The following is a 24,593-nucleotide window of genomic DNA, read 5'->3' on the forward strand; positions in this document are numbered from 1 at the left end:
AGTGGTACGAGAGCTGGTGACGAGGCGGTGCGTGGGACAGCACGGCGGACCGGATTGAGGAAAAGAGAGAGGACGCCCTGTGGAAATGGTAGAGGGGTGAAGTACGCTTCACTCCTCTCTGAGCTAAGTACCTCTCTATAAATCTACAAGTTGACACGGTTGACACACGTCATTGGAACTCATTGTGGTGTCTCTGGTGTCTCTTGACACCAGAGAGGCTGAATACCGCACTGAGTCAATGCGGTCTTAGGGTCTTAGCCTCTCTGGTGTCAACACTCTGTCTGATTTGGGATTTTTTTTTTTTTTTTCCAAAATCAGACTTGACACCAGAGAGGCTGAATACCGCACTGAGTCAATGCGGTCTTAGCCTCTCTGGTGTCAACACTCTGTCTGATTTTGGATTATTATTATTTTTTTCCAAAATCAGACTTGACACCAGAGAGGCTGAATACCGCACTGAGTCAATGCGGTCTTAGCCTCTCTGGTGTCAATGTCACGGGGTGACTGTGTGTGGGTGTGGGTCATCTCTCCTTCACTGCACTCTGTATGAATGCACCCATCCAATTCCCTCCCTCACCTGGTGATTAGTGTGAATGTTTCCACCTGGGGTGATTGGCGCACCTGGGGTGAGCTGTGGGTTTTCCTGGCCACACAAGCTGCCATATATACAGGTGGAGAGTGGAGAGAAGGGAGAGCAAACCGGCAGAGCACACCGGCAGAGCAAACGGACACGAGCAAGTGACAGATGGGCTTGGACGGCACAGCGGACCGGATTGAGGAAAAGAGAGAGGACGCCCTGTGGAAATGGTAGAGGGGTGAAGTACGCTTCACTCCTCTCTGAGCTAAGTACCTCTCTATAAATCTACAAGTTGACACACGTCATTGGAACTCATTGTGGCGCTGCTGTATGTGCTTGGGACAACTAGTTATTTTTGGCTTAAATAAGTTTGGTTTGCTGTGGCTTCATATTTGGAGTTGTTTTGAGTTTGGAGGAGTATTGTGTCACGGGGTGACGTGTGTGGGTGTGGGTCATCTCTCCTTCCCTTCACTCTGTATGAATGCACCCATCCAATTCCGTCCCTCACCTGGTGATTAGTGTAAATGTTTCCACCTGGGGTGATTGGCGCACCTGGGGTGAGCTGTGGGTCTTCCTGGCCACACAAGCTGCCATATATACAGGTGGAGAGTGGAGAGAAGGCAGAGCAAACCGGCAGAGCAAACCGGCAGAGCAAACGGACACGAGCAAGTGACAGATGGGCTTGGACGGCACAGCGGACCGGATTGAGGAAAAGAGAGAGGACGCCCTGTGGAAATGGTAGAGGGGTGAAGTACGCTTCACTCCTCTCTGAGCTAAGTACCTCTCTATGAATCTACAAGTTGACACACGTCATTGGAACTCATTGTGGCGCTGCTGTATGTGCTTGGGACAACTAGTTATTTTTGGCTTAAATAAGTTTGGTTTGCTGTGGCTTCATATTTGGAGTTGTTTTGAGTTTGGAGGAGTATTGTGTCACGGGGTGACGGGTGTGGGTCATCTCTCCTTCCCTTCACTCTGTATGAATGCACCCATCCAATTCCGTCCCTCACCTGGTGATTAGTGTAAATGTTTCCACCTGGGGTGATTGGCGCACCTGGGGTGAGCTGTGGGTTTTCCTGGCCACACAAGCTGCCATATATACAGGTGGAGAGTGGAGAGAAGGCAGAGCAAACCGGCAGAGCAAACGGACACGAGCAAGTGACAGATGGGCTTGGACGGCACAGCGGACCGGATTGAGGAAAAGAGAGAGGACGCCCTGTGGAAATGGTAGAGGGGTGAAGTACGCTTCACTCCTCTCTGAGCTAAGTACCTCTCTATGAATCTACAAGTTGACACACGTCATTGGAACTCATTGTGGCGCTGCTGTATGTGCTTGGGACAACTAGTTATTTTTGGCTTAAATAAGTTTGGTTTGCTGTGGCTTCATATTTGGAGTTGTTTTGAGTTTGGAGGAGTATTGTGTCACGGGGTGACGGGTGTGGGTCATCTCTCCTTCCCTTCACTCTGTATGAATGCACCCATCCAATTCCGTCCCTCACCTGGTGATTAGTGTAAATGTTTCCACCTGGGGTGATTGGCGCACCTGGGGTGAGCTGTGGGTTTTCCTGGCCACACAAGCTGCCATATATACAGGTGGAGAGTGGAGAGAAGGCAGAGCAAACCGGCAGAGCAAACCGGCACGAGCAAGTGACAGATGGGCTTGGACGGGACGGAGACAGGACAGCCAGGGCCATGAGTGGTACGAGAGCTGGTGACGAGGCGGTGCGTGGGACAGCACGGCGGACCGGATTGAGGAAAAGAGAGAGGACGCCCTGTGGAAATGGTAGAGGGGTGAAGTACGCTTCACTCCTCTCTGAGCTAAGTACCTCTCTATAAATCTACAAGTTGACACGGTTGACACACGTCATTGGAACTCATTGTGGTGTCTCTGGTGTCTCTTGACACCAGAGAGGCTGAATACCGCACTGAGTCAATGCGGTCTTAGCCTCTCTGGTGTCAACACTCTGTCTGATTTGGGATTTTTTTTTTTTTTTTCCAAAATCAGACTTGACACCAGAGAGGCTGAATACCGCACTGAGTCAATGCGGTCTTAGCCTCTCTGGTGTCAACACTCTGTCTGATTTTGGATTATTATTATTTTTTTCCAAAATCAGACTTGACACCAGAGAGGCTGAATACCGCACTGAGTCAATGCGGTCTTAGCCTCTCTGGTGTCAATGTCACGGGGTGACTGTGTGTGGGTGTGGGTCATCTCTCCTTCACTGCACTCTGTATGAATGCACCCATCCAATTCCCTCCCTCACCTGGTGATTAGTGTGAATGTTTCCACCTGGGGTGATTGGCGCACCTGGGGTGAGCTGTGGGTTTTCCTGGCCACACAAGCTGCCATATATACAGGTGGAGAGTGGAGAGAAGGGAGAGCAAACCGGCAGAGCACACCGGCAGAGCAAACGGACACGAGCAAGTGACAGATGGGCTTGGACGGCACAGCGGACCGGATTGAGGAAAAGAGAGAGGACGCCCTGTGGAAATGGTAGAGGGGTGAAGTACGCTTCACTCCTCTCTGAGCTAAGTACCTCTCTATAAATCTACAAGTTGACACACGTCATTGGAACTCATTGTGGCGCTGCTGTATGTGCTTGGGACAACTAGTTATTTTTGGCTTAAATAAGTTTGGTTTGCTGTGGCTTCATATTTGGAGTTGTTTTGAGTTTGGAGGAGTATTGTGTCACGGGGTGACGTGTGTGGGTGTGGGTCATCTCTCCTTCCCTTCACTCTGTATGAATGCACCCATCCAATTCCGTCCCTCACCTGGTGATTAGTGTAAATGTTTCCACCTGGGGTGATTGGCGCACCTGGGGTGAGCTGTGGGTTTTCCTGGCCACACAAGCTGCCATATATACAGGTGGAGAGTGGAGAGAAGGCAGAGCAAACCGGCAGAGCAAACGGACACGAGCAAGTGACAGATGGGCTTGGACGGCACAGCGGACCGGATTGAGGAAAAGAGAGAGGACGCCCTGTGGAAATGGTAGAGGGGTGAAGTACGCTTCACTCCTCTCTGAGCTAAGTACCTCTCTATAAATCTACAAGTTGACACACGTCATTGGAACTCATTGTGGCGCTGCTGTATGTGCTTGGGACAACTAGTTATTTTTGGCTTAAATAAGTTTGGTTTGCTGTGGCTTCATATTTGGAGTTGTTTTGAGTTTGGAGGAGTATTGTGTCACGGGGTGACGTGTGTGGGTGTGGGTCATCTCTCCTTCCCTTCACTCTGTATGAATGCACCCATCCAATTCCGTCCCTCACCTGGTGATTAGTGTAAATGTTTCCACCTGGGGTGATTGGCGCACCTGGGGTGAGCTGTGGGTCTTCCTGGCCACACAAGCTGCCATATATACAGGTGGAGAGTGGAGAGAAGGCAGAGCAAACCGGCAGAGCAAACCGGCAGAGCAAACGGACACGAGCAAGTGACAGATGGGCTTGGACGGCACAGCGGACCGGATTGAGGAAAAGAGAGAGGACGCCCTGTGGAAATGGTAGAGGGGTGAAGTACGCTTCACTCCTCTCTGAGCTAAGTACCTCTCTATGAATCTACAAGTTGACACACGTCATTGGAACTCATTGTGGCGCTGCTGTATGTGCTTGGGACAACTAGTTATTTTTGGCTTAAATAAGTTTGGTTTGCTGTGGCTTCATATTTGGAGTTGTTTTGAGTTTGGAGGAGTATTGTGTCACGGGGTGACGGGTGTGGGTCATCTCTCCTTCCCTTCACTCTGTATGAATGCACCCATCCAATTCCGTCCCTCACCTGGTGATTAGTGTAAATGTTTCCACCTGGGGTGATTGGCGCACCTGGGGTGAGCTGTGGGTTTTCCTGGCCACACAAGCTGCCATATATACAGGTGGAGAGTGGAGAGAAGGCAGAGCAAACCGGCAGAGCAAACCGGCACGAGCAAGTGACAGATGGGCTTGGACGGGACGGAGACAGGACAGCCAGGGCCATGAGTGGTACGAGAGCTGGTGACGAGGCGGTGCGTGGGACAGCACGGCGGACCGGATTGAGGAAAAGAGAGAGGACGCCCTGTGGAAATGGTAGAGGGGTGAAGTACGCTTCACTCCTCTCTGAGCTAAGTACCTCTCTATAAATCTACAAGTTGACACGGTTGACACACGTCATTGGAACTCATTGTGGTGTCTCTGGTGTCTCTTGACACCAGAGAGGCTGAATACCGCACTGAGTCAATGCGGTCTTAGGGTCTTAGCCTCTCTGGTGTCAACACTCTGTCTGATTTGGGATTTTTTTTTTTTTTTTCCAAAATCAGACTTGACACCAGAGAGGCTGAATACCGCACTGAGTCAATGCGGTCTTAGCCTCTCTGGTGTCAACACTCTGTCTGATTTTGGATTATTATTATTTTTTTCCAAAATCAGACTTGACACCAGAGAGGCTGAATACCGCACTGAGTCAATGCGGTCTTAGCCTCTCTGGTGTCAATGTCACGGGGTGACTGTGTGTGGGTGTGGGTCATCTCTCCTTCACTGCACTCTGTATGAATGCACCCATCCAATTCCCTCCCTCACCTGGTGATTAGTGTGAATGTTTCCACCTGGGGTGATTGGCGCACCTGGGGTGAGCTGTGGGTTTTCCTGGCCACACAAGCTGCCATATATACAGGTGGAGAGTGGAGAGAAGGGAGAGCAAACCGGCAGAGCACACCGGCAGAGCAAACGGACACGAGCAAGTGACAGATGGGCTTGGACGGCACAGCGGACCGGATTGAGGAAAAGAGAGAGGACGCCCTGTGGAAATGGTAGAGGGGTGAAGTACGCTTCACTCCTCTCTGAGCTAAGTACCTCTCTATAAATCTACAAGTTGACACACGTCATTGGAACTCATTGTGGCGCTGCTGTATGTGCTTGGGACAACTAGTTATTTTTGGCTTAAATAAGTTTGGTTTGCTGTGGCTTCATATTTGGAGTTGTTTTGAGTTTGGAGGAGTATTGTGTCACGGGGTGACGTGTGTGGGTGTGGGTCATCTCTCCTTCCCTTCACTCTGTATGAATGCACCCATCCAATTCCGTCCCTCACCTGGTGATTAGTGTAAATGTTTCCACCTGGGGTGATTGGCGCACCTGGGGTGAGCTGTGGGTTTTCCTGGCCACACAAGCTGCCATATATACAGGTGGAGAGTGGAGAGAAGGCAGAGCAAACCGGCAGAGCAAACGGACACGAGCAAGTGACAGATGGGCTTGGACGGCACAGCGGACCGGATTGAGGAAAAGAGAGAGGACGCCCTGTGGAAATGGTAGAGGGGTGAAGTACGCTTCACTCCTCTCTGAGCTAAGTACCTCTCTATAAATCTACAAGTTGACACACGTCATTGGAACTCATTGTGGCGCTGCTGTATGTGCTTGGGACAACTAGTTATTTTTGGCTTAAATAAGTTTGGTTTGCTGTGGCTTCATATTTGGAGTTGTTTTGAGTTTGGAGGAGTATTGTGTCACGGGGTGACGTGTGTGGGTGTGGGTCATCTCTCCTTCCCTTCACTCTGTATGAATGCACCCATCCAATTCCGTCCCTCACCTGGTGATTAGTGTAAATGTTTCCACCTGGGGTGATTGGCGCACCTGGGGTGAGCTGTGGGTCTTCCTGGCCACACAAGCTGCCATATATACAGGTGGAGAGTGGAGAGAAGGCAGAGCAAACCGGCAGAGCAAACCGGCAGAGCAAACGGACACGAGCAAGTGACAGATGGGCTTGGACGGCACAGCGGACCGGATTGAGGAAAAGAGAGAGGACGCCCTGTGGAAATGGTAGAGGGGTGAAGTACGCTTCACTCCTCTCTGAGCTAAGTACCTCTCTATGAATCTACAAGTTGACACACGTCATTGGAACTCATTGTGGCGCTGCTGTATGTGCTTGGGACAACTAGTTATTTTTGGCTTAAATAAGTTTGGTTTGCTGTGGCTTCATATTTGGAGTTGTTTTGAGTTTGGAGGAGTATTGTGTCACGGGGTGACGGGTGTGGGTCATCTCTCCTTCCCTTCACTCTGTATGAATGCACCCATCCAATTCCGTCCCTCACCTGGTGATTAGTGTAAATGTTTCCACCTGGGGTGATTGGCGCACCTGGGGTGAGCTGTGGGTTTTCCTGGCCACACAAGCTGCCATATATACAGGTGGAGAGTGGAGAGAAGGCAGAGCAAACCGGCAGAGCAAACCGGCACGAGCAAGTGACAGATGGGCTTGGACGGGACGGAGACAGGACAGCCAGGGCCATGAGTGGTACGAGAGCTGGTGACGAGGCGGTGCGTGGGACAGCACGGCGGACCGGATTGAGGAAAAGAGAGAGGACGCCCTGTGGAAATGGTAGAGGGGTGAAGTACGCTTCACTCCTCTCTGAGCTAAGTACCTCTCTATAAATCTACAAGTTGACACGGTTGACACACGTCATTGGAACTCATTGTGGTGTCTCTGGTGTCTCTTGACACCAGAGAGGCTGAATACCGCACTGAGTCAATGCGGTCTTAGGGTCTTAGCCTCTCTGGTGTCAACACTCTGTCTGATTTGGGATTTTTTTTTTTTTTTTCCAAAATCAGACTTGACACCAGAGAGGCTGAATACCGCACTGAGTCAATGCGGTCTTAGCCTCTCTGGTGTCAACACTCTGTCTGATTTTGGATTATTATTATTTTTTTCCAAAATCAGACTTGACACCAGAGAGGCTGAATACCGCACTGAGTCAATGCGGTCTTAGCCTCTCTGGTGTCAATGTCACGGGGTGACTGTGTGTGGGTGTGGGTCATCTCTCCTTCACTGCACTCTGTATGAATGCACCCATCCAATTCCCTCCCTCACCTGGTGATTAGTGTGAATGTTTCCACCTGGGGTGATTGGCGCACCTGGGGTGAGCTGTGGGTTTTCCTGGCCACACAAGCTGCCATATATACAGGTGGAGAGTGGAGAGAAGGGAGAGCAAACCGGCAGAGCACACCGGCAGAGCAAACGGACACGAGCAAGTGACAGATGGGCTTGGACGGCACAGCGGACCGGATTGAGGAAAAGAGAGAGGACGCCCTGTGGAAATGGTAGAGGGGTGAAGTACGCTTCACTCCTCTCTGAGCTAAGTACCTCTCTATAAATCTACAAGTTGACACACGTCATTGGAACTCATTGTGGCGCTGCTGTATGTGCTTGGGACAACTAGTTATTTTTGGCTTAAATAAGTTTGGTTTGCTGTGGCTTCATATTTGGAGTTGTTTTGAGTTTGGAGGAGTATTGTGTCACGGGGTGACGTGTGTGGGTCATCTCTCCTTCCCTTCACTCTGTATGAATGCACCCATCCAATTCCGTCCCTCACCTGGTGATTAGTGTAAATGTTTCCACCTGGGGTGATTGGCGCACCTGGGGTGAGCTGTGGGTTTTCCTGGCCACACAAGCTGCCATATATACAGGTGGAGAGTGGAGAGAAGGCAGAGCAAACCGGCAGAGCAAACGGACACGAGCAAGTGACAGATGGGCTTGGACGGCACAGCGGACCGGATTGAGGAAAAGAGAGAGGACGCCCTGTGGAAATGGTAGAGGGGTGAAGTACGCTTCACTCCTCTCTGAGCTAAGTACCTCTCTATGAATCTACAAGTTGACACACGTCATTGGAACTCATTGTGGCGCTGCTGTATGTGCTTGGGACAACTAGTTATTTTTGGCTTAAATAAGTTTGGTTTGCTGTGGCTTCATATTTGGAGTTGTTTTGAGTTTGGAGGAGTATTGTGTCACGGGGTGACGGGTGTGGGTCATCTCTCCTTCCCTTCACTCTGTATGAATGCACCCATCCAATTCCGTCCCTCACCTGGTGATTAGTGTAAATGTTTCCACCTGGGGTGATTGGCGCACCTGGGGTGAGCTGTGGGTTTTCCTGGCCACACAAGCTGCCATATATACAGGTGGAGAGTGGAGAGAAGGCAGAGCAAACCGGCAGAGCAAACGGACACGAGCAAGTGACAGATGGGCTTGGACGGCACAGCGGACCGGATTGAGGAAAAGAGAGAGGACGCCCTGTGGAAATGGTAGAGGGGTGAAGTACGCTTCACTCCTCTCTGAGCTAAGTACCTCTCTATGAATCTACAAGTTGACACACGTCATTGGAACTCATTGTGGCGCTGCTGTATGTGCTTGGGACAACTAGTTATTTTTGGCTTAAATAAGTTTGGTTTGCTGTGGCTTCATATTTGGAGTTGTTTTGAGTTTGGAGGAGTATTGTGTCACGGGGTGACGGGTGTGGGTCATCTCTCCTTCCCTTCACTCTGTATGAATGCACCCATCCAATTCCGTCCCTCACCTGGTGATTAGTGTAAATGTTTCCACCTGGGGTGATTGGCGCACCTGGGGTGAGCTGTGGGTTTTCCTGGCCACACAAGCTGCCATATATACAGGTGGAGAGTGGAGAGAAGGCAGAGCAAACCGGCAGAGCAAACCGGCACGAGCAAGTGACAGATGGGCTTGGACGGGACGGAGACAGGACAGCCAGGGCCATGAGTGGTACGAGAGCTGGTGACGAGGCGGTGCGTGGGACAGCATGGCGGACCGGATTGAGGAAAAGAGAGAGGACGCCCTGTGGAAATGGTAGAGGGGTGAAGTACGCTTCACTCCTCTCTGAGCTAAGTACCTCTCTATAAATCTACAAGTTGACACGGTTGACACACGTCATTGGAACTCATTGTGGTGTCTCTGGTGTCTCTTGACACCAGAGAGGCTGAATACCGCACTGAGTCAATGCGGTCTTAGCCTCTCTGGTGTCAACACTCTGTCTGATTTGGGATTTTTTTTTTTTTTTTCCAAAATCAGACTTGACACCAGAGAGGCTGAATACCGCACTGAGTCAATGCGGTCTTAGCCTCTCTGGTGTCAACACTCTGTCTGATTTTGGATTATTATTATTTTTTTCCAAAATCAGACTTGACACCAGAGAGGCTGAATACCGCACTGAGTCAATGCGGTCTTAGCCTCTCTGGTGTCAATGTCACGGGGTGACTGTGTGTGGGTGTGGGTCATCTCTCCTTCACTGCACTCTGTATGAATGCACCCATCCAATTCCCTCCCTCACCTGGTGATTAGTGTGAATGTTTCCACCTGGGGTGATTGGCGCACCTGGGGTGAGCTGTGGGTTTTCCTGGCCACACAAGCTGCCATATATACAGGTGGAGAGTGGAGAGAAGGGAGAGCAAACCGGCAGAGCACACCGGCAGAGCAAACGGACACGAGCAAGTGACAGATGGGCTTGGACGGCACAGCGGACCGGATTGAGGAAAAGAGAGAGGACGCCCTGTGGAAATGGTAGAGGGGTGAAGTACGCTTCACTCCTCTCTGAGCTAAGTACCTCTCTATAAATCTACAAGTTGACACACGTCATTGGAACTCATTGTGGCGCTGCTGTATGTGCTTGGGACAACTAGTTATTTTTGGCTTAAATAAGTTTGGTTTGCTGTGGCTTCATATTTGGAGTTGTTTTGAGTTTGGAGGAGTATTGTGTCACGGGGTGACGTGTGTGGGTGTGGGTCATCTCTCCTTCCCTTCACTCTGTATGAATGCACCCATCCAATTCCGTCCCTCACCTGGTGATTAGTGTAAATGTTTCCACCTGGGGTGATTGGCGCACCTGGGGTGAGCTGTGGGTTTTCCTGGCCACACAAGCTGCCATATATACAGGTGGAGAGTGGAGAGAAGGCAGAGCAAACCGGCAGAGCAAACGGACACGAGCAAGTGACAGATGGGCTTGGACGGCACAGCGGACCGGATTGAGGAAAAGAGAGAGGACGCCCTGTGGAAATGGTAGAGGGGTGAAGTACGCTTCACTCCTCTCTGAGCTAAGTACCTCTCTATAAATCTACAAGTTGACACACGTCATTGGAACTCATTGTGGCGCTGCTGTATGTGCTTGGGACAACTAGTTATTTTTGGCTTAAATAAGTTTGGTTTGCTGTGGCTTCATATTTGGAGTTGTTTTGAGTTTGGAGGAGTATTGTGTCACGGGGTGACGTGTGTGGGTGTGGGTCATCTCTCCTTCCCTTCACTCTGTATGAATGCACCCATCCAATTCCGTCCCTCACCTGGTGATTAGTGTAAATGTTTCCACCTGGGGTGATTGGCGCACCTGGGGTGAGCTGTGGGTCTTCCTGGCCACACAAGCTGCCATATATACAGGTGGAGAGTGGAGAGAAGGCAGAGCAAACCGGCAGAGCAAACCGGCAGAGCAAACGGACACGAGCAAGTGACAGATGGGCTTGGACGGCACAGCGGACCGGATTGAGGAAAAGAGAGAGGACGCCCTGTGGAAATGGTAGAGGGGTGAAGTACGCTTCACTCCTCTCTGAGCTAAGTACCTCTCTATGAATCTACAAGTTGACACACGTCATTGGAACTCATTGTGGCGCTGCTGTATGTGCTTGGGACAACTAGTTATTTTTGGCTTAAATAAGTTTGGTTTGCTGTGGCTTCATATTTGGAGTTGTTTTGAGTTTGGAGGAGTATTGTGTCACGGGGTGACGGGTGTGGGTCATCTCTCCTTCCCTTCACTCTGTATGAATGCACCCATCCAATTCCGTCCCTCACCTGGTGATTAGTGTAAATGTTTCCACCTGGGGTGATTGGCGCACCTGGGGTGAGCTGTGGGTTTTCCTGGCCACACAAGCTGCCATATATACAGGTGGAGAGTGGAGAGAAGGCAGAGCAAACCGGCAGAGCAAACCGGCACGAGCAAGTGACAGATGGGCTTGGACGGGACGGAGACAGGACAGCCAGGGCCATGAGTGGTACGAGAGCTGGTGACGAGGCGGTGCGTGGGACAGCACGGCGGACCGGATTGAGGAAAAGAGAGAGGACGCCCTGTGGAAATGGTAGAGGGGTGAAGTACGCTTCACTCCTCTCTGAGCTAAGTACCTCTCTATAAATCTACAAGTTGACACGGTTGACACACGTCATTGGAACTCATTGTGGTGTCTCTGGTGTCTCTTGACACCAGAGAGGCTGAATACCGCACTGAGTCAATGCGGTCTTAGCCTCTCTGGTGTCAACACTCTGTCTGATTTGGGATTTTTTTTTTTTTTTTCCAAAATCAGACTTGACACCAGAGAGGCTGAATACCGCACTGAGTCAATGCGGTCTTAGCCTCTCTGGTGTCAACACTCTGTCTGATTTTGGATTATTATTATTTTTTTCCAAAATCAGACTTGACACCAGAGAGGCTGAATACCGCACTGAGTCAATGCGGTCTTAGCCTCTCTGGTGTCAATGTCACGGGGTGACTGTGTGTGGGTGTGGGTCATCTCTCCTTCACTGCACTCTGTATGAATGCACCCATCCAATTCCCTCCCTCACCTGGTGATTAGTGTGAATGTTTCCACCTGGGGTGATTGGCGCACCTGGGGTGAGCTGTGGGTTTTCCTGGCCACACAAGCTGCCATATATACAGGTGGAGAGTGGAGAGAAGGGAGAGCAAACCGGCAGAGCACACCGGCAGAGCAAACGGACACGAGCAAGTGACAGATGGGCTTGGACGGCACAGCGGACCGGATTGAGGAAAAGAGAGAGGACGCCCTGTGGAAATGGTAGAGGGGTGAAGTACGCTTCACTCCTCTCTGAGCTAAGTACCTCTCTATAAATCTACAAGTTGACACACGTCATTGGAACTCATTGTGGCGCTGCTGTATGTGCTTGGGACAACTAGTTATTTTTGGCTTAAATAAGTTTGGTTTGCTGTGGCTTCATATTTGGAGTTGTTTTGAGTTTGGAGGAGTATTGTGTCACGGGGTGACGTGTGTGGGTGTGGGTCATCTCTCCTTCCCTTCACTCTGTATGAATGCACCCATCCAATTCCGTCCCTCACCTGGTGATTAGTGTAAATGTTTCCACCTGGGGTGATTGGCGCACCTGGGGTGAGCTGTGGGTTTTCCTGGCCACACAAGCTGCCATATATACAGGTGGAGAGTGGAGAGAAGGCAGAGCAAACCGGCAGAGCAAACGGACACGAGCAAGTGACAGATGGGCTTGGACGGCACAGCGGACCGGATTGAGGAAAAGAGAGAGGACGCCCTGTGGAAATGGTAGAGGGGTGAAGTACGCTTCACTCCTCTCTGAGCTAAGTACCTCTCTATAAATCTACAAGTTGACACACGTCATTGGAACTCATTGTGGCGCTGCTGTATGTGCTTGGGACAACTAGTTATTTTTGGCTTAAATAAGTTTGGTTTGCTGTGGCTTCATATTTGGAGTTGTTTTGAGTTTGGAGGAGTATTGTGTCACGGGGTGACGTGTGTGGGTGTGGGTCATCTCTCCTTCCCTTCACTCTGTATGAATGCACCCATCCAATTCCGTCCCTCACCTGGTGATTAGTGTAAATGTTTCCACCTGGGGTGATTGGCGCACCTGGGGTGAGCTGTGGGTCTTCCTGGCCACACAAGCTGCCATATATACAGGTGGAGAGTGGAGAGAAGGCAGAGCAAACCGGCAGAGCAAACCGGCAGAGCAAACGGACACGAGCAAGTGACAGATGGGCTTGGACGGCACAGCGGACCGGATTGAGGAAAAGAGAGAGGACGCCCTGTGGAAATGGTAGAGGGGTGAAGTACGCTTCACTCCTCTCTGAGCTAAGTACCTCTCTATGAATCTACAAGTTGACACACGTCATTGGAACTCATTGTGGCGCTGCTGTATGTGCTTGGGACAACTAGTTATTTTTGGCTTAAATAAGTTTGGTTTGCTGTGGCTTCATATTTGGAGTTGTTTTGAGTTTGGAGGAGTATTGTGTCACGGGGTGACGGGTGTGGGTCATCTCTCCTTCCCTTCACTCTGTATGAATGCACCCATCCAATTCCGTCCCTCACCTGGTGATTAGTGTAAATGTTTCCACCTGGGGTGATTGGCGCACCTGGGGTGAGCTGTGGGTTTTCCTGGCCACACAAGCTGCCATATATACAGGTGGAGAGTGGAGAGAAGGCAGAGCAAACCGGCAGAGCAAACCGGCACGAGCAAGTGACAGATGGGCTTGGACGGGACGGAGACAGGACAGCCAGGGCCATGAGTGGTACGAGAGCTGGTGACGAGGCGGTGCGTGGGACAGCACGGCGGACCGGATTGAGGAAAAGAGAGAGGACGCCCTGTGGAAATGGTAGAGGGGTGAAGTACGCTTCACTCCTCTCTGAGCTAAGTACCTCTCTATAAATCTACAAGTTGACACGGTTGACACACGTCATTGGAACTCATTGTGGTGTCTCTGGTGTCTCTTGACACCAGAGAGGCTGAATACCGCACTGAGTCAATGCGGTCTTAGGGTCTTAGCCTCTCTGGTGTCAACACTCTGTCTGATTTGGGATTTTTTTTTTTTTTTTCCAAAATCAGACTTGACACCAGAGAGGCTGAATACCGCACTGAGTCAATGCGGTCTTAGCCTCTCTGGTGTCAACACTCTGTCTGATTTTGGATTATTATTATTTTTTTCCAAAATCAGACTTGACACCAGAGAGGCTGAATACCGCACTGAGTCAATGCGGTCTTAGCCTCTCTGGTGTCAATGTCACGGGGTGACTGTGTGTGGGTGTGGGTCATCTCTCCTTCACTGCACTCTGTATGAATGCACCCATCCAATTCCCTCCCTCACCTGGTGATTAGTGTGAATGTTTCCACCTGGGGTGATTGGCGCACCTGGGGTGAGCTGTGGGTTTTCCTGGCCACACAAGCTGCCATATATACAGGTGGAGAGTGGAGAGAAGGGAGAGCAAACCGGCAGAGCACACCGGCAGAGCAAACGGACACGAGCAAGTGACAGATGGGCTTGGACGGCACAGCGGACCGGATTGAGGAAAAGAGAGAGGACGCCCTGTGGAAATGGTAGAGGGGTGAAGTACGCTTCACTCCTCTCTGAGCTAAGTACCTCTCTATAAATCTACAAGTTGACACACGTCATTGGAACTCATTGTGGCGCTGCTGTATGTGCTTGGGACAACTAGTTATTTTTGGCTTAAATAAGTTTGGTTTGCTGTGGCTTCATATTTGGAGTTGTTTTGAGTTTGGAGGAGTATTGTGTCACGGGGTGACGTGTGTGGGTGTGGGTCATCTCTCCTTCCCTTCACTCTGTATGAATGCACCCATCCAATTCCGTCCCTCACCTGGTGATTAGTGTAAATGTTTCCACCTGGGGTGATTGGCGCACCTGGGGTGAGCTGTGGGTTTTCCTGGCCACACAAGCTGCCATATATACAGGTGGAGAGTGGAGAGAAGGCAGAGCAAACCGGCAGAGCAAACGGACACGAGCAAGTGACAGATGGGCTTGGACGGCACAGCGGACCGGATTGAGGAAAAGAGAGAGGACGCCCTGTGGAAATGGTAGAGGGGTGAAGTACGCTTCACTCCTCTCTGAGCTAAGTACCTCTCTATAAATCTACAAGTTGACACACGTCATTGGAACTCATTGTGGCGCTGCTGTATGTGCTTGGGACAACTAGTTATTTTTGGCTTAAATAAGTTTGGTTTGCTGTGGCTTCATATTTGGAGTTGTTTTGAGTTTGGAGGAGTATTGTGTCACGGGGTGACGTGTGTGGGTGTGGGTCATCTCTCCTTCCCTTCACTCTGTATGAATGCACCCATCCAATTCCGTCCCTCACCTGGTGATTAGTGTAAATGTTTCCACCTGGGGTGATTGGCGCACCTGGGGTGAGCTGTGGGTCTTCCTGGCCACACAAGCTGCCATATATACAGGTGGAGAGTGGAGAGAAGGCAGAGCAAACCGGCAGAGCAAACCGGCAGAGCAAACGGACACGAGCAAGTGACAGATGGGCTTGGACGGCACAGCGGACCGGATTGAGGAAAAGAGAGAGGACGCCCTGTGGAAATGGTAGAGGGGTGAAGTACGCTTCACTCCTCTCTGAGCTAAGTACCTCTCTATGAATCTACAAGTTGACACACGTCATTGGAACTCATTGTGGCGCTGCTGTATGTGCTTGGGACAACTAGTTATTTTTGGCTTAAATAAGTTTGGTTTGCTGTGGCTTCATATTTGGAGTTGTTTTGAGTTTGGAGGAGTATTGTGTCACGGGGTGACGGGTGTGGGTCATCTCTCCTTCCCTTCACTCTGTATGAATGCACCCATCCAATTCCGTCCCTCACCTGGTGATTAGTGTAAATGTTTCCACCTGGGGTGATTGGCGCACCTGGGGTGAGCTGTGGGTTTTCCTGGCCACACAAGCTGCCATATATACAGGTGGAGAGTGGAGAGAAGGCAGAGCAAACCGGCAGAGCAAACCGGCACGAGCAAGTGACAGATGGGCTTGGACGGGACGGAGACAGGACAGCCAGGGCCATGAGTGGTACGAGAGCTGGTGACGAGGCGGTGCGTGGGACAGCACGGCGGACCGGATTGAGGAAAAGAGAGAGGACGCCCTGTGGAAATGGTAGAGGGGTGAAGTACGCTTCACTCCTCTCTGAGCTAAGTACCTCTCTATAAATCTACAAGTTGACACGGTTGACACACGTCATTGGAACTCATTGTGGTGTCTCTGGTGTCTCTTGACACCAGAGAGGCTGAATACCGCACTGAGTCAATGCGGTCTTAGCCTCTCTGGTGTCAACACTCTGTCTGATTTTGGATTTTTTTTTTTTTTTCCAAAATCAGACTTGACACCAGAGAGGCTGAATACCGCACTGAGTCAATGCGGTCTTAGCCTCTCTGGTGTCAACACTCTGTCTGATTTTGGATTATTATTATTTTTTTCCAAAATCAGACTTGACACCAGAGAGGCTGAATACCGCACTGAGTCAATGCGGTCTTAGCCTCTCTGGTGTCAATGTCACGGGGTGACTGTGTGTGGGTGTGGGTCATCTCTCCTTCACTGCACTCTGTATGAATGCACCCATCCAATTCCCTCCCTCACCTGGTGATTAGTGTGAATGTTTCCACCTGGGGTGATTGGCGCACCTGGGGTGAGCTGTGGGTTTTCCTGGCCACACAAGCTGCCATATATACAGGTGGAGAGTGGAGAGAAGGGAGAGCAAACCGGCAGAGCACACCGGCAGAGCAAACGGACACGAGCAAGTGACAGATGGGCTTGGACGGCACAGCGGACCGGATTGAGGAAAAGAGAGAGGACGCCCTGTGGAAATGGTAGAGGGGTGAAGTACGCTTCACTCCTCTCCGAGCTAAGTACCTCTCTATAAATCTACAAGTTGACACACGTCATTGGAACTCATTGTGGCGCTGCTGTATGTGCTTGGGACAACTAGTTATTTTTGGCTTAAATAAGTTTGGTTTGCTGTGGCTTCATATTTGGAGTTGTTTTGAGTTTGGAGGAGTATTGTGTCACGGGGTGACGTGTGTGGGTGTGGGTCATCTCTCCTTCCCTTCACTCTGTATGAATGCACCCATCCAATTCCGTCCCTCACCTGGTGATTAGTGTAAATGTTTCCACCTGGGGTGATTGGCGCACCTGGGGTGAGCTGTGGGTCTTCCTGGCCACACAAGCTGCCATATATACAGGTGGAGAGTGGAGAGAAGGCAGAGCAAACCGGCAGAGCAAACCGGCAGAGCAAACGGACACGAGCAAGTGACAGATGGGCTTGGACGGCACAGCGGACCGGATTGAGGAAAAGAGAGAGGACGCCCTGTGGAAATGGTAGAGGGGTGAAGTACGCTTCACTCCTCTCTGAGCTAAGTACCTCTCTATGAATCTACAAGTTGACACACGTCATTGGAACTCATTGTGGCGCTGCTGTATGTGCTTGGGACAACTAGTTATTTTTGGCTTAAATAAGTTTGGTTTGCTGTGGCTTCATATTTGGAGTTGTTTTGAGTTTGGAGGAGTATTGTGTCACGGGGTGACGGGTGTGGGTCATCTCTCCTTCCCTTCACTCTGTATGAATGCACCCATCCAATTCCGTCCCTCACCTGGTGATTAGTGTAAATGTTTCCACCTGGGGTGATTGGCGCACCTGGGGTGAGCTGTGGGTTTTCCTGGCCACACAAGCTGCCATATATACAGGTGGAGAGTGGAGAGAAGGCAGAGCAAACCGGCAGAGCAAACCGGCACGAGCAAGTGACAGATGGGCTTGGACGGGACGGAGACAGGACAGCCAGGGCCATGAGTGGTACGAGAGCTGGTGACGAGGCGGTGCGTGGGACAGCACGGCGGACCGGATTGAGGAAAAGAGAGAGGACGCCCTGTGGAAATGGTAGAGGGGTGAAGTACGCTTCACTCCTCTCTGAGCTAAGTACCTCTCTATAAATCTACAAGTTGACACGGTTGACACACGTCATTGGAACTCATTGTGGTGTCTCTGGTGTCTCTTGACACCAGAGAGGCTGAATACCGCACTGAGTCAATGCGGTCTTAGCCTCTCTGGTGTCAACACTCTGTCTGATTTTGGATTTTTTTTTTTTTTTCCAAAATCAGACTTGACACCAGAGAGGCTGAATACCGCACTGAGTCAATGCGGTCTTAGCCTCTCTGGTGTCAACACTCTGTCTGATTTTGGATTATTATTATTTTTTTCCAAAATCAGACTTGACACCAGAGAGGCTGAATACCGCACTGAGTCAATGCGGTCTTAGCCTCTCTGGTGTCAATGTCACGGGGTGACTGTGTGTGGGTGTGGGTCATCTCTCCTTCACTGCACTCTGTATGAATGCACCCATCCAATTCCCTCCCTCACCTGGTGATTAGTGTGAATGTTTCCACCTGGGGTGATTGGCGCACCTGGGGTGAGCTGTGGGTTTTCCTGGCCACACAAGCTGCCATATATACAGGTGGAGAGTGGAGAGAAGGGAGAGCAAACCGGCAGAGCACACCGGCAGAGCAAACGGACACGAGCAAGTGACAGATGGGCTTGGACGGCACAGCGGACCGGATTGAGGAAAAGAGAGAGGACGCCCTGTGGAAATGGTAGAGGGGTGAAGTACGCTTCACTCCTCTCCGAGCTAAGTACCTCTCTATAAATCTACAAGTTGACACACGTCATTGGAACTCATTGTGGCGCTGCTGTATGTGCTTGGGACAACTAGTTATTTTTGGCTTAAATAAGTTTGGTTTGCTGTGGCTTCATATTTGGAGTTGTTTTGAGTTTGGAGGAGTATTGTGTCACGGGGTGACGTGTGTGGGTGTGGGTCATCTCTCCTTCCCTTCACTCTGTATGAATGCACCCATCCAATTCCGTCCCTCACCTGGTGATTAGTGTAAATGTTTCCACCTGGGGTGATTGGCGCACCTGGGGTGAGCTGTGGGTCTTCCTGGCCACACAAGCTGCCATATATACAGGTGGAGAGTGGAGAGAAGGCAGAGCAAACCGGCAGAGCAAACCGGCAGAGCAAACGGACACGAGCAAGTGACAGATGGGCTTGGACGGCACAGCGGACCGGATTGAGGAAAAGAGAGAGGACGCCCTGTGGAAATGGTAGAGGGGTGAAGTACGCTTCACTCCTCTCTGAGCTAAGTACCTCTCTATGAATCTACAAGTTGACACACGTCATTGGAACTCATTGTGGCGCTGCTGTATGTGCTTGGGACAACTAGTTATTTTTGGCTTAAATAAGTTTGGTTTGCTGTGGCTTCATATTTGGAGTTGTTTTGAGTTTGGAGGAGTATTGTGTCACGGGGTGACGGGTGTGGGTCATCTCTCCTTCCCTTCACTCTGTATGAATGCACCCATCCAATTCCGTCCCTCACCTGGTGATTAGTGTAAATGTTTCCACCTGGGGTGATTGGCGCACCTGGGGTGAGCTGTGGGTTTTCCTGGCCACACAAGCTGCCATATATACAGGTGGAGAGTGGAGAGAAGGCAGAGCAAACCGGCAGAGCAAACCGGCACGAGCAAGTGACAGATGGGCTTGGACGGGACGGAGACAGGACAGCCAGGGCCATGAGTGGTACGAGAGCTGGTGACGAGGCGGTGCGTGGGACAGCACGGCGGACCGGATTGAGGAAAAGAGAGAGGACGCCCTGTGGAAATGGTAGAGGGGTGAAGTACGCTTCACTCCTCTCTGAGCTAAGTACCTCTCTATAAATCTACAAGTTGACACGGTTGACACACGTCATTGGAACTCATTGTGGTGTCTCTGGTGTCTCTTGACACCAGAGAGGCTGAATACCGCACTGAGTCAATGCGGTCTTAGCCTCTCTGGTGTCAACACTCTGTCTGATTTTGGATTTTTTTTTTTTTTTCCAAAATCAGACTTGACACCAGAGAGGCTGAATACCGCACTGAGTCAATGCGGTCTTAGCCTCTCTGGTGTCAACACTCTGTCTGATTTTGGATTATTATTATTTTTTTCCAAAATCAGACTTGACACCAGAGAGGCTGAATACCGCACTGAGTCAATGCGGTCTTAGCCTCTCTGGTGTCAATGTCACGGGGTGACTGTGTGTGGGTGTGGGTCATCTCTCCTTCACTGCACTCTGTATGAATGCACCCATCCAATTCCCTCCCTCACCTGGTGATTAGTGTGAATGTTTCCACCTGGGGTGATTGGCGCACCTGGGGTGAGCTGTGGGTTTTCCTGGCCACACAAGCTGCCATATATACAGGTGGAGAGTGGAGAGAAGGGAGAGCAAACCGGCAGAGCACACCGGCAGAGCAAACGGACACGAGCAAGTGACAGATGGGCTTGGACGGCACAGCGGACCGGATTGAGGAAAAGAGAGAGGACGCCCTGTGGAAATGGTAGAGGGGTGAAGTACGCTTCACTCCTCTCCGAGCTAAGTACCTCTCTATAAATCTACAAGTTGACACACGTCATTGGAACTCATTGTGGCGCTGCTGTATGTGCTTGGGACAACTAGTTATTTTTGGCTTAAATAAGTTTGGTTTGCTGTGGCTTCATATTTGGAGTTGTTTTGAGTTTGGAGGAGTATTGTGTCACGGGGTGACGTGTGTGGGTGTGGGTCATCTCTCCTTCCCTTCACTCTGTATGAATGCACCCATCCAATTCCGTCCCTCACCTGGTGATTAGTGTAAATGTTTCCACCTGGGGTGATTGGCGCACCTGGGGTGAGCTGTGGGTCTTCCTGGCCACACAAGCTGCCATATATACAGGTGGAGAGTGGAGAGAAGGCAGAGCAAACCGGCAGAGCAAACCGGCAGAGCAAACGGACACGAGCAAGTGACAGATGGGCTTGGACGGCACAGCGGACCGGATTGAGGAAAAGAGAGAGGACGCCCTGTGGAAATGGTAGAGGGGTGAAGTACGCTTCACTCCTCTCTGAGCTAAGTACCTCTCTATGAATCTACAAGTTGACACACGTCATTGGAACTCATTGTGGCGCTGCTGTATGTGCTTGGGACAACTAGTTATTTTTGGCTTAAATAAGTTTGGTTTGCTGTGGCTTCATATTTGGAGTTGTTTTGAGTTTGGAGGAGTATTGTGTCACGGGGTGACGGGTGTGGGTCATCTCTCCTTCCCTTCACTCTGTATGAATGCACCCATCCAATTCCGTCCCTCACCTGGTGATTAGTGTAAATGTTTCCACCTGGGGTGATTGGCGCACCTGGGGTGAGCTGTGGGTTTTCCTGGCCACACAAGCTGCCATATATACAGGTGGAGAGTGGAGAGAAGGCAGAGCAAACCGGCAGAGCAAACCGGCACGAGCAAGTGACAGATGGGCTTGGACGGGACGGAGACAGGACAGCCAGGGCCATGAGTGGTACGAGAGCTGGTGACGAGGCGGTGCGTGGGACAGCACGGCGGACCGGATTGAGGAAAAGAGAGAGGACGCCCTGTGGAAATGGTAGAGGGGTGAAGTACGCTTCACTCCTCTCTGAGCTAAGTACCTCTCTATAAATCTACAAGTTGACACGGTTGACACACGTCATTGGAACTCATTGTGGTGTCTCTGGTGTCTCTTGACACCAGAGAGGCTGAATACCGCACTGAGTCAATGCGGTCTTAGCCTCTCTGGTGTCAACACTCTGTCTGATTTTGGATTTTTTTTTTTTTTTCCAAAATCAGACTTGACACCAGAGAGGCTGAATACCGCACTGAGTCAATGCGGTCTTAGCCTCTCTGGTGTCAACACTCTGTCTGATTTTGGATTATTATTATTTTTTTCCAAAATCAGACTTGACACCAGAGAGGCTGAATACCGCACTGAGTCAATGCGGTCTTAGCCTCTCTGGTGTCAATGTCACGGGGTGACTGTGTGTGGGTGTGGGTCATCTCTCCTTCACTGCACTCTGTATGAATGCACCCATCCAATTCCCTCCCTCACCTGGTGATTAGTGTGAATGTTTCCACCTGGGGTGATTGGCGCACCTGGGGTGAGCTGTGGGTTTTCCTGGCCACACAAGCTGCCATATATACAGGTGGAGAGTGGAGAGAAGGGAGAGCAAACCGGCAGAGCACACCGGCAGAGCAAACGGACACGAGCAAGTGACAGATGGGCTTGGACGGCACAGCGGACCGGATTGAGGAAAAGAGAGAGGACGCCCTGTGGAAATGGTAGAGGGGTGAAGTACGCTTCACTCCTCTCCGAGCTAAGTACCTCTCTATAAATCTACAAGTTGACACACGTCATTGGAACTCATTGTGGCGCTGCTGTATGTGCTTGGGACAACTAGTTATTTTTGGCTTAAATAAGTTTGGTTTGCTGTGGCTTCATATTTGGAGTTGTTTTGAGTTTGGAGGAGTATTGTGTCACGGGGTGACGTGTGTGGGTGTGGGTCATCTCTCCTTCCCTTCACTCTGTATGAATGCACCCATCCAATTCCGTCCCTCACCTGGTGATTAGTGTAAATGTTTCCACCTGGGGTGATTGGCGCACCTGGGGTGAGCTGTGGGTCTTCCTGGCCACACAAGCTGCCATATATACAGGTGGAGAGTGGAGAGAAGGCAGAGCAAACCGGCAGAGCAAACCGGCAGAGCAAACGGACACGAGCAAGTGACAGATGGGCTTGGACGGCACAGCGGACCGGATTGAGGAAAAGAGAGAGGACGCCCTGTGGAAATGGTAGAGGGGTGAAGTACGCTTCACTCCTCTCTGAGCTAAGTACCTCTCTATGAATCTACAAGTTGACACACGTCATTGGAACTCATTGTGGCGCTGCTGTATGTGCTTGGGACAACTAGTTATTTTTGGCTTAAATAAGTTTGGTTTGCTGTGGCTTCATATTTGGAGTTGTTTTGAGTTTGGAGGAGTATTGTGTCACGGGGTGACGGGTGTGGGTCATCTCTCCTTCCCTTCACTCTGTATGAATGCACCCATCCAATTCCGTCCCTCACCTGGTGATTAGTGTAAATGTTTCCACCTGGGGTGATTGGCGCACCTGGGGTGAGCTGTGGGTTTTCCTGGCCACACAAGCTGCCATATATACAGGTGGAGAGTGGAGAGAAGGCAGAGCAAACCGGCAGAGCAAACCGGCACGAGCAAGTGACAGATGGGCTTGGACGGGACGGAGACAGGACAGCCAGGGCCATGAGTGGTACGAGAGCTGGTGACGAGGCGGTGCGTGGGACAGCACGGCGGAACGGATTGAGGAAAAGAGAGAGGACGCCCTGTGGAAATGGTAGAGGGGTGAAGTACGCTTCACTCCTCTCTGAGCTAAGTACCTCTCTATAAATCTACAAGTTGACACGGTTGACACACGTCATTGGAACTCATTGTGGTGTCTCTGGTGTCTCTTGACACCAGAGAGGCTGAATACCGCACTGAGTCAATGCGGTCTTAGCCTCTCTGGTGTCAACACTCTGTCTGATTTTGGATTTTTTTTTTTTTTTCCAAAATCAGACTTGACACCAGAGAGGCTGAATACCGCACTGAGTCAATGCGGTCTTAGCCTCTCTGGTGTCAACACTCTGTCTGATTTTGGATTATTATTATTTTTTTCCAAAATCAGACTTGACACCAGAGAGGCTGAATACCGCACTGAGTCAATGCGGTCTTAGCCTCTCTGGTGTCAATGTCACGGGGTGACTGTGTGTGGGTGTGGGTCATCTCTCCTTCACTGCACTCTGTATGAATGCACCCATCCAATTCCCTCCCTCACCTGGTGATTAGTGTGAATGTTTCCACCTGGGGTGATTGGCGCACCTGGGGTGAGCTGTGGGTTTTCCTGGCCACACAAGCTGCCATATATACAGGTGGAGAGTGGAGAGAAGGGAGAGCAAACCGGCAGAGCACACCGGCAGAGCAAACGGACACGAGCAAGTGACAGATGGGCTTGGACGGCACAGCGGACCGGATTGAGGAAAAGAGAGAGGACGCCCTGTGGAAATGGTAGAGGGGTGAAGTACGCTTCACTCCTCTCCGAGCTAAGTACCTCTCTATAAATCTACAAGTTGACACACGTCATTGGAACTCATTGTGGCGCTGCTGTATGTGCTTGGGACAACTAGTTATTTTTGGCTTAAATAAGTTTGGTTTGCTGTGGCTTCATATTTGGAGTTGTTTTGAGTTTGGAGGAGTATTGTGTCACGGGGTGACGTGTGTGGGTGTGGGTCATCTCTCCTTCCCTTCACTCTGTATGAATGCACCCATCCAATTCCGTCCCTCACCTGGTGATTAGTGTAAATGTTTCCACCTGGGGTGATTGGCGCACCTGGGGTGAGCTGTGGGTCTTCCTGGCCACACAAGCTGCCATATATACAGGTGGAGAGTGGAGAGAAGGCAGAGCAAACCGGCAGAGCAAACCGGCAGAGCAAACGGACACGAGCAAGTGACAGATGGGCTTGGACGGCACAGCGGACCGGATTGAGGAAAAGAGAGAGGACGCCCTGTGGAAATGGTAGAGGGGTGAAGTACGCTTCACTCCTCTCTGAGCTAAGTACCTCTCTATGAATCTACAAGTTGACACACGTCATTGGAACTCATTGTGGCGCTGCTGTATGTGCTTGGGACAACTAGTTATTTTTGGCTTAAATAAGTTTGGTTTGCTGTGGCTTCATATTTGGAGTTGTTTTGAGTTTGGAGGAGTATTGTGTCACGGGGTGACGGGTGTGGGTCATCTCTCCTTCCCTTCACTCTGTATGAATGCACCCATCCAATTCCGTCCCTCACCTGGTGATTAGTGTAAATGTTTCCACCT

Source organism: Poromitra crassiceps, assembly GCF_964638095.1.
Source record: "Poromitra crassiceps genome assembly, contig: HAP1_SCAFFOLD_127, whole genome shotgun sequence".
NCBI lineage: Eukaryota > Metazoa > Chordata > Actinopteri > Beryciformes > Melamphaidae > Poromitra > Poromitra crassiceps.